This window comes from Rutilus rutilus (assembly GCF_951802725.1).
Source record: "Rutilus rutilus genome assembly, chromosome: 16".
Lineage (NCBI taxonomy): Eukaryota > Metazoa > Chordata > Actinopteri > Cypriniformes > Leuciscidae > Rutilus > Rutilus rutilus.
The window spans coordinates 24,445,226-24,455,660 of NC_140224.1; the positions used below are offsets into that span (position 1 = coordinate 24,445,226).

The window sequence follows — 10,435 nt, forward strand, 5'->3', positions numbered from 1 at the left end:
TGCAGCATTTACTAATGTAGTTGGCTCTAGAGTGAGTCTTTGAAAAAGAGGTGACACTCTGGTAACAGAGCCGAGCGCTCCAACCATTTACTGGCAGTTTAATTTCACAAAGGCTTCTGTGATATACGACAGACCACGATTTACAAAAGAGAAAAAGTATAAAAACACACAGATCAAAGGGAAAAGGAATAAATTCAATCAAATTAAAGGAGAGCATCATACACTAGTCTGCAACAAAAAGCAGCAGGTTCTTACCTCACAGGGTAGCAAGTGTGGCAGTACATCATGATCCGGGGTACTCATGAGTGTCAGTAATAAGAGGCTACTGTCTGGAGCAGTATCTCAAGGTAAAGCCACAAACTCCCGTGAAAAACCTTTGTAGTACCTAAAGAGACATGGAGAGCAAAAAAAGGATGATTATACAATCTGGTGAAAAACTAATGGCCTGTTGACAGCTGGTCACTTCATGCATTTTTACTGATCTGATAGCTATCTGATAGCTTAAAACGGCTCCATTTACACTTGGTCAAATAATTGTGTCTCCGCAAAATAATCCAATCTGGTTACCTTTCATTCAATTTTGTAACATTTAGAAACGAAAAAAAAGAAAAGATCTCATATAAAGTGTTCATTATATTATTCCAATTATAAAATGTAACCATGTTAAAGAAATACATTGGTAACTTTTTGGTGTGTAAACAAAAAAAAAAATAGAATAGTCTTGACTGTTTTCTCATGAGTTGCTTTAAGACACTTTACGTGTGTCACAGTTGAACAACTGCCAAATCACAACTTAGCAAGAGATAATTTTTGCATTTTCAGAATTACTTGATTTTGGATTATCAAAAAAGAAAAAAGAAACAATGTAGGGCGGGGACTTGGTTATATGCATCAGTTGTTGAATGGATTTTGAGATATGGCCACTGCACTCAAAAATGAACACGAGCTTACAGACAATTGTGGAGGGGCGGCGTTAAACAATAGGAGGTCAAGAAACACATGGATGAATTGTTCTTGGAGGGTGCTTTCACAATGGCAGTTTAGTTCGAAACGGGGCACAGTTCACATAAAAAATTTGGTAATTAAAAGCTGTCAAGTGGACCTGAGAGCGCACTGGGGCACCAAACACAAGACTACCTGTAGGAGGTGGTCTGAGTTCGGTTGCACTCGAACAGTGGTGCGATTTGCGTGAATGTGAAAGCAAGTCGGACTTGTTCAGTGCGCACTTATTCAGAAAGTAAAGTAACCTGGTGCATGCATTTTAGTCATTAGTTCAACAAAACACATGTAACGGCACCAAATAGCACCAAATTAATAAAAAAAACTAAATATATTGACCCGTGTCCCATTTTCTATCATGCACCGTGCACGTTTGTGACATAAGATGAATGCAAATGCACCTGGGTTCAATAGAATCAAGTTGAGTGTGAAACCAGACCAACGCTTCGAGGGAAACTGAGAACTATCTGCTTAGATTCGGACTTCAGCAAGCATGCCCAGTGTGAAAGCCCCCTAAATGTTGAAAATTACCTTTAAACTGCTACTAAAAAGAAGTATAAAAATAAAATGCCACACTGCTCACTAAAAACCACTTGTGCAGCCTAAGATTAGTTTCATATTTATACTTCCATGTTTAGTCTTAAGTTTGAAAACTAAAAGTACATATGCAAGTGAGGTTTGATACAGTATAACAAGGTATGATATGGGCGCTTTAAACTTAACCATATGACTTTTGAACCATGCACCAAAAATAGAAGCTTAAATGGTAATTTAAGAGAGAGAAATTGAGAGGGGGAATTGTTTGATGTCAGGAAAGTTCATGTCAAAAATCAACACGGCAAGTCACTAAATAACACTGAAAATGTCACAAAGGAGATCCCAGGATTAAACTGAACTAAGACGTGTGTGGATTAGCGCCAAACGCAGGGCAGACATGCTTCTTAGACAGAGTGTCACCAAGCCTGAGACATTCATATCCACACAGGTGCCAGGAGGATTTGACCCCATTGCCCTCACTGAGAAAGAGGATTACAACTTATTTCCCAAGTCCTGGAATGTTGACTTCTTCCCAAATCTGAAGCTTTAGGGATAATCTTTGAAATATGCCTCATCAAAAACAACAGAATCAAGCTTCAGATTAGGAAAGAAGTGTGCAGAACATCAGAGCGGCTTGCGTATGCATGCACATCTCCACACTCTTGACCAGAAACATGCGACTTGATTTGTGACACTGTTTTGTTGCAGTGCTGAAAGATGAGCGACAGCTGTAGGAAGTGGAAATCAAACATGAAGATTCCATCACTGCTGTTAATTCCAGAGGGTTTAGTAAAACCAACAGGAAAGCACGAGGGTGTATAAAAAGCAATTGGGGCTCTGAGGGGAGACTAATACGATCAAAGCGAACGATCAGCCATAGCTAATTGAAATTAAAGCCCATGAAATGAGAAGGTTAGCGTGGTTCACTGAGGCACTGTGGATGGGAACACAGATGCCTTGAGGGAGGACTCAACTGTGCCTGCAAAGCACCCACTCATTCTTTTTGCACTGTGGTTATGATATTCCTTAATGTTTGTGTTTTTTACAAGAGCATTCAGTCACGATTCAGCTTTGTGGGATGGCAACAGCTAAGCTTTTCTGTCAGGACTTTTAGTTTTGTGAGATGACAGCAAACTTGTTTACTGTCAAAGCCACAGGCTTCAAGCACAATTTAAAACCACCAATGAGCAAAAAGCCAAAATATATTGTTGAAAATAGCCAGATAATCATACCAAGCCTAAATGCGAATGTGATCAGTCAAACAACCACCGGATGTTTCCTTTTGTGCTGAAACACTAAAACAGTCCATTAAGATGTGCGACTGGCAAAGTATAAAGAAGAAAGGCAATAATTAACCCTGGGCTCACAATAGTTGAGTGATGATGACCACCATGTAACACATCTGTTCATATTCACCATTTAGGAACTCTTACTCATTTCCTCTACAAAGCAGAGACCTATTATGGAGGAAGTCATTCAATTACAACCAGCCATTCTCCATTCATTTAGGTTATGACTCTTAAGCAGATAACACAATATGTAGGCTTTAGCTCATGATGCTGTATAAGACCTTCAGCTAGCCATATCTCCTTGAATCTGCAATGTAAAACAAAAGTAATATTACATCTTACATCTGCACAAAAGGACGCGAATGCGAAAGTGAACTTGGCGTGCTTGTCTGAATGTATAACTCCCGTTTTGCATGCGCTCTTCCTGTAACAACAACGCTGAAACACGACGTGCAACTAAATTAAACACAACGAATTTACAACATTCTATAACAATAGTGTTCTCATTATAAAGTTATTGAGATGGCAGATTGCTGCAGCACATCTTGCACTTTACTCTATTTTTATTACCAAAGTGATTCAAGGCATCACTTCATGCTTTCAAAGTCATGGTTTCACTTTAGTTCTCTGTTCTGATTCATATAAAAGTCAGTATAGCTCATTCTATCTATCTATGCTTTCAAGACTGACACGTGATATTCAAAACATTAGTATTGAACAACAATACAAACATTTGAGCAGAATAGAATCAAAATAGAATCCTTAACTGTTCCAAAACTCTCTCACATTGACCCCTAGCCATAAGGGCATCCTTATTGCGAAACCCTGGGGTTCTTTGCATTTAACCTGTATGCAGAAATTAAACCCTGTTTTCTTTGACTGTAATGGCTGGACGTGTCTTGCTGGAGGGCTCAGTGCTAATGAATGTTTTTTTATTGAGGGTTTTGTTCAGGTTCAGCAGTGCTCTGAGCACATGCAAAGTTCAGACTGAGAGTCAGACTCTGGAAATGCCCCTCTTTATAGTTGTGTGGTTCTGTGCAGATGCCAAACACATCTCAGACCTGACATAATACGCTGCAAAAATGCAGACGGCATGGTTTGGGAAGTTCTTTCCATAATAAAATGTCAAATATAACTGCCCATGTAAAGCAGAGGGAAAAGATCCAATACTCAAACAATCAAAACAGTATTCAAAAAAGGAATACTTTGTAATTATCCAAATTAAATCCAAATAATGCAGTGAAGTTTTAAACAGCACTAGAATAATGTTGTCAGTCCCATATTTTGCGCTTAATACGACTATACAGCATTCTGCTTTTTATGAGTTGCCGTAGGTGTGAGGCTGTGAGAGTGAGACACCGCTCAAATGTACTCTCTGCAACCAGTTACAAAGCATTTAACACTGTTGTTGGTTATTTAACATATCTAATGGATGAACTCACACCTCGATTGGACTCATTTATTTAATAATGCGCTGTCAGTCGTTGTAAACTTCACCGTTTTATGGGCACCGCCATGTTAGGTTAGTAGAATGTGGTTGTGACTGCAGCTGTTTGATCATACAGCCGAATGAACATATTCAAGCCTCTACTTTAATCTCCGGCATGAACATAACATTTCAGGATCCACACAAATTTCTGCTGTAAATCCCGAAAAATTACTGTGAACGCAGCCACGGTAAAAAGCTTTCTTAATTAGGCCTACACTGCATACACCTTATCTTCTGTGATAATATCATTAGGTAAAAGTTCATACATAGATTACTAGGCTAAAGGTTATTATTTATTGGTAAATTAACCAAAGTATTAATAGACTATTTAGAAAATAAACAATAGATTAACCCTAAAAGATTGTTTAGACCCCCCAAAAAATCGATAGATTAATCGGCAAAAAAAAAAAAAAAAACGTTAGTTCCAGCCCTATACTAAATTAAGTTCTCTTTCACATCTTCTTGCGCTTGAACGGACATATACACAAAAAAAAAAATATCAAAATGCCCATATTGGCAAGTATCCGAGTAAACACAGTATGGCTTAAGTGAACATAAACATATGAGAAAGAAAATGTGTATCAGTATAGTGGATCCGTGAATTGGTCCTACCTGAAAAACCTGAAAAGCATTATTTAATTGGTTTGTTTGTTCTATATACTATTGCTCGTAATATGATTATTAGTTATTTTATAACTGACTGTTTACTTGTCTTTAACAATATTTAAAATGTATACGAGTTAGACTAGTAGTTTTGGTGTTATAACCTTATTTATTAAGGTTACATTGGGTCAAAAACAACTAAAACAATAAGCAGGCCTATTTCATTTTATTTATTTATTACTTTTTTTGTGGCGGGGGCCAGTTGAAAAAATCCTTAGCGTTGAGCCCTGGGATCATAGTGGCATGCTTTAGTTATAAGTCACTACCGGTCCCGGATTGGTATAAAGGAGTAGAACTAGATGGTGGATCTCAACATTGAGGTCTTGGCACAGCAAATAATGGACGTGTGAGTACTTTGCACGCTCAGCTAACCACAACCAACTCTGCTCTATTGTTCTGTGTGGTCACAACAAAACGCTCCTGAAAGACATGGCATTTTCTATACAGAGACAGATAAAGAGAGCGACATGGAAAAAGGTATTACATAGAGCTCTACCCCAACATGAGGCTGTAAAAGGCTTAAAGTGCAATTTAGTTGCAGTTTCCAAATACAACAAGTGTTTTCTGTGCAGTTTCTTTTAAGTCATACGCCAAATATTATTATGACGAACTCAACCTGCATGCATGAAAGATGTGCTTCGCTTCGAAGTAGTAAACAAGATATTTCTTCGTGTTATTTCAACCTGAAACAACTTCTGTCCTTTCTCAAAGCTTCTCAAAAGAATCATTCTTCACTTGCCAACAGCATATAGGCCATTTGCAGATTTGGCATTCATTAAGATTTGAAGATAACATTTAGTGAGAAAAGATTCACCAAGCGGGGACGTGTGCTCCACCTTTCCATGCACTAAAAAAGGGAAATAAACAGGCTGACTGTTACTGCAGAAAGTGATAAAATCTCCCCAGACTCAATTTCATTCTGCAATTCAAGGCCGTGAAACTAGTACTCCTCTGGTTTTTCACTACCATGTCTTATTACAGCCAAGGTTAATTACACAACCGAAAACTGAATAGACTGCATGCAACTCCATATAACTGAGTCTTAAATGGATTAGTTCATCCAAAAATGTATAATTGATCATTCTGTCATCTTTTTTTACCCTAATGACACTCAAAATATGAAAGATCAAATTTAATAATGCTTGTTTGTGTTTTGCTCATATAATAAAAATCAGTGGGGGTTAATATTGTTTTGGACCCCTTTGACTTTAAATATCTGGACTAAAATCTTGAGGTTGAGTGAATGATTTCAGAATTTTCATTTTTGTGGGGTGAATGATCCCTTTAAGCAAATCAGAGCATGTAAGACTAAAAGCAGCTTTGCTTAAAGAAACGTTCTTGTCTGATTCAGCTTAGAGCGCACAGGGACCGAAACCTGACTCTTTTACTCTCTCTCTTCCCCCCTTTCCATTCTCCCTCCCTCTTCTCTTTCTCTCTCCTCCCCCCTTTCCAAGGAGAGGCTCTTCTATGGCCAGACGAAGGCCCACAGGCTGAAAAATAAAGAGCGAGTCATGCATGGAGGAAGCGGGCCACCATTTCTCCTTTAAATACAGCCGTAACGATATATAAATAAAGAAAGCCTGGCTCTTAGGGAGAAAATTAGATTTGTTTCTCTCTTCCCCTCCCACTCCAGGCCTTCTATTTTAGTTGCAAGCAGAGCACAGGCCTTTTTCTGGCCTGTGGCTGCAAGAGCATTTCAGATGAATGCTGAAGGTTTCATTTTGCTGCAAGAAGTGGGAGGGGTGCTGCTGGGGTCATCGTTGTTTTTAACCCACATCTTGCACATAATGCCCGGTCTCAATATATTTTGCAGTATCGCTTCCCAAGTAAAAATATGTTGGGATGTTTTGGTAAACAAGAGGAAAAATACTGGTTCGTTTTTTTTTGTAATGTTGGTGTTAGATAAGACAACTCTCTTTATTTGTTGTGTCCTTGCATACATTTAATGCGTATGATTATCCAGTGGATTGTTTAAATAGGACTACTTGACCTGAAGCATGTTTATAAGGTCAGCCCAGCCCTTGAAACAGGAATTCACATTCACATCTGTGTCAGACAGATTTGTCTCATGTCTGTTCATTCTCACAAACCATTGGCATCAAATGTCTTTCCATTTGCATCATGTTTTGTAATCTACTGGCATGTTTGCATTTATACTAAAATGCAAAAGTAGGATTCACACCATAAGCTAAACTAAAAAAAAAAAAAAAAAACTTTCTTCAGACAACAAAGAGTTGAAAGAATTTTGTTTTGTCACACCACAGCCCAATGCAGGCAAAAGGAGACCCCATTTAGAAAACAGTGTGCCTTCCTTCATTAACATTATTCACACTTGCCAACATCTCATATCAATATCTCCACAATCGAAGACTTTCAGGATATTAAGTAGCAGAAAGTGCCCTGTGTTTACATGAACAACTATTCGTATTCACGACAACAGAGAGAGAGGGAAAATAAACTGTAAGCATTAGGTCTATTTGTGTTTCCGAACACTGCCACTAAAAAAAAGAGAGGGCTTCTCAGAAGAGCCAAGAGCAAGCACAGGCCCTCTCTAAAGGTTCTCTGTTTTTCATCTGGAGTTTTCTGCACTTTTTTCCCTCCACAAATCTGAAAGAGCAATACCACGGTAAATTAAGATATATGGAAAGAACTGCCTCTCTCCACGTACGAGATTTATCTCTGTCTCCGTGTTTAATTACCCCTGGGACTAATCACGGGTCTGTTCATTCTCTAGGTGCTGTGGACCCAAAAAAAAAGATTTATACTTTATTTGAAATGTCCCTCTAAAACAACTCAGGAGAACCTGAAAGAGTTTGCAAAAGAGAGGCATAAATCCCAAACTATAGACCAATAGCTCATAGTTAAGGGTGTTAAAAGTTGACACAGAAAGTTGATTGAATTGTGGAAACATTTTTCCAAGAAGTCTTACAAAATTGTTAGTTTAAAAACACTCAACAATAAGAAAACAACTAAGGGAAAAGTGCAACAAATGAGACAAAATGATTGGTTGTTGATAATTGGTTTGACCAATGTTTTCAACTTAATCAGTTCATGTTTTTTTTAATATCAGGTCTATTGATAAATGGCATAATTTTATGTCAGCACCCAAAAACAGTAAAGTAATGTAGAGCCTAAAACAAAGATCAAAATATTTTTTTTGAAAGGTTTGCATAAATAACAATAGCAATAGTAATTATTATTGTTGTCAATGCAATAATCATAATAAATATAATGTTTTGGATTGTTGTAGTCATTTAGTTATGCTTGTGTTATTAAGAAATATAGCCATAGTTCTGGGGAAATTGGTTATTGGACACTTTGACATAATAATAATAATAATCTTTATGTAAGCTATCGTCAATGCAAAGACAACATACCTCACTAATAAAGGACACACTGTTTCAAACTGCCAACTGCCAATCCGAGCTACACAATAAGGTAGTCGTGATTTTACACGATGCATGTTGGGACTTGACAACAAAACCCAAACACAGATGTTATCGAAGCAACACCAAACAAAAATACAATAAAAATATGGAGCAGCAACGTAGACAGGAATGAGCTATTTAATTTACTTTTGCTTTATGAGAACATGGCTGTTGTAGAAAAAGTACGTTATATAAAATGACTAAAGGTCTGGAATAAGAAAATAGCAGATACAAGAGAAAAGAAGCATTTACAAACGCTGTAGATAATAAACCCGTTGTCAATTATTGTATTAATTGTCTTACTCATTTAAAACGTAAACATTTTTGCAAAACGAAACCATGACAAGAGAAAACAAACTTTCCCCCTCCACAACCGGAAAGAAAATCATCACGCAAATATCCGGAATTCCCACTTACCTTAAGATGAAGCCGCTAATTCAACTCAAAATCCATCCACATTAGGACTTATGACTCGTGACGAAGGTCTACTACAAAACGCGAATTATAGAGACTTTCTGTGGTGAGATTTTCTCCTGGTTTCGTGGACGTTTTTCTCCGGTTTCTTTCGTTCTTTTCTCTGTAGTTGTGCCTCGGTGTAGAGGGAACATTCCACTCGTGCACGTAACAAGATGAGACCTGATTCAATTCTCCAATCACAGCCGCGCGCTGCTTCAGTCCTCCAATCACAGCAGCGCGGCTGAGCGCGAGCGTTCCACACGCAGACCCGCGCGGTGAAAAACAAGCAGGATAGACGCGCTGCAGAGAGAGAGGATGGATGAATGGGAGGGGGTCGCCCAAAAATGAGAGCCGCGGATGCCATCTGGTGTCAACACGAGGAAGAATATAGTAGTGGTTTCACTTTTAAGTTTATAAAGAAGGCTACCCTACACGTAATAAATAATTAAATACACACATAAAATAGGTGTCCGCTTTTTTATATTAGTAAATGTACTCATAAATGTAAGGGAGAAGTATGAACTTACACACAGCGGAGGTAAGAGTGAATTCATTCTGAATTATAGTAGCCTACCATCTACAGGTCAGTATTGGTGTTGCAGAAACTGACTATTGCCAGACTCTTCATAGGGTGTGAATTTAGATAACGAGTATTAAAATACATACTTCATAAGTTCATAAGGTTTGGAGTCGGTAAGATTTTTAAAAAAAAAATGCTTATCCTCACCAGGGCTGCATTTCTTTTTAATAATAATTTAACAGTTACAATTAAAATAACTTTTTTTTTTGAATATATTTGAAAGGTATAGTGGAGGATTTTTCCGAATTTTAGAAAAGAACCGCCCTCTCCGCTTGCACATGTGCAACACTCTACCTGCTCCCGAGAGGGAACGCCTATTAAACGTGTGCGAGAGAGCATGCACGAGCCCAGTTCTCCTCGTGCATGCTCTGTTTACAATTTGCTGTCAGCATCGCTCATACATGCTTACTTGCAAGCACGTACGACGGCCTTACGTAAACATATCACCAGAATGATTGACAATTAGGAGGACCAATAGTCTTGATGATCCACCCGGAAAAAGAAAATCCTCCACTATACCTTTAAAATAGAATTTATTTATGAATTTTCCATTATTCCAGTCTTCTCCTATTATTATCAATGTTGAAAACAGTCATGCTGCCAAATATTGTGGAACTGTTCTATTTTTATTTTCAGGATTCTTTGAGAGTTCAAAAGAGCAGCATTTATTTGAAATATACTGTCACTTTTGATCAGTTTAATGCATTATTGCTGAATAAAAGTATTCATTTAAAAAAAAAAGAAAAAAAGAAGATGTTACTGACCCCAACCTTCTTTGCACAATCAACGTTTTCTTGCCAAATTATCAAGTAGGCCTACATATGGTTTTATAATTCCATTTTTTTTTCTTTGTGTGGGAATTTATTACGCTTTACCTTACAAAGAACTCAGTACACCCAAAATAGTTAAAGGTATAGTGGAGGATTTTTCCGAATTTTAGAAAAGAACCGCCCTCTCCACTTGCACATGTGCAACACTCTACCTGCTCCCGAGA

The 10,435-nt window shown here is 37.8% G+C and overlaps 1 protein-coding gene across 1 annotated transcript in view; it reads right to left on the reverse strand.

The window, feature by feature from the left end:
* Positions 1 to 9,043, reverse strand: part of bmpr1ab (bone morphogenetic protein receptor, type IAb) — a 33,386-nt gene extending 24,343 nt beyond the window's left edge. The window contains exons 1-2 of the mRNA XM_084433464.1: positions 8,823 to 9,043; positions 256 to 385 (exon numbers count right to left, since the gene is read on the reverse strand). The gene's annotated coding sequence lies outside the window, so the exon portion shown is untranslated. The remainder of the gene's footprint in view (positions 1 to 255; positions 386 to 8,822) is intronic.
* Between the last annotated feature and the right edge of the window lie 1,392 nt (positions 9,044 to 10,435).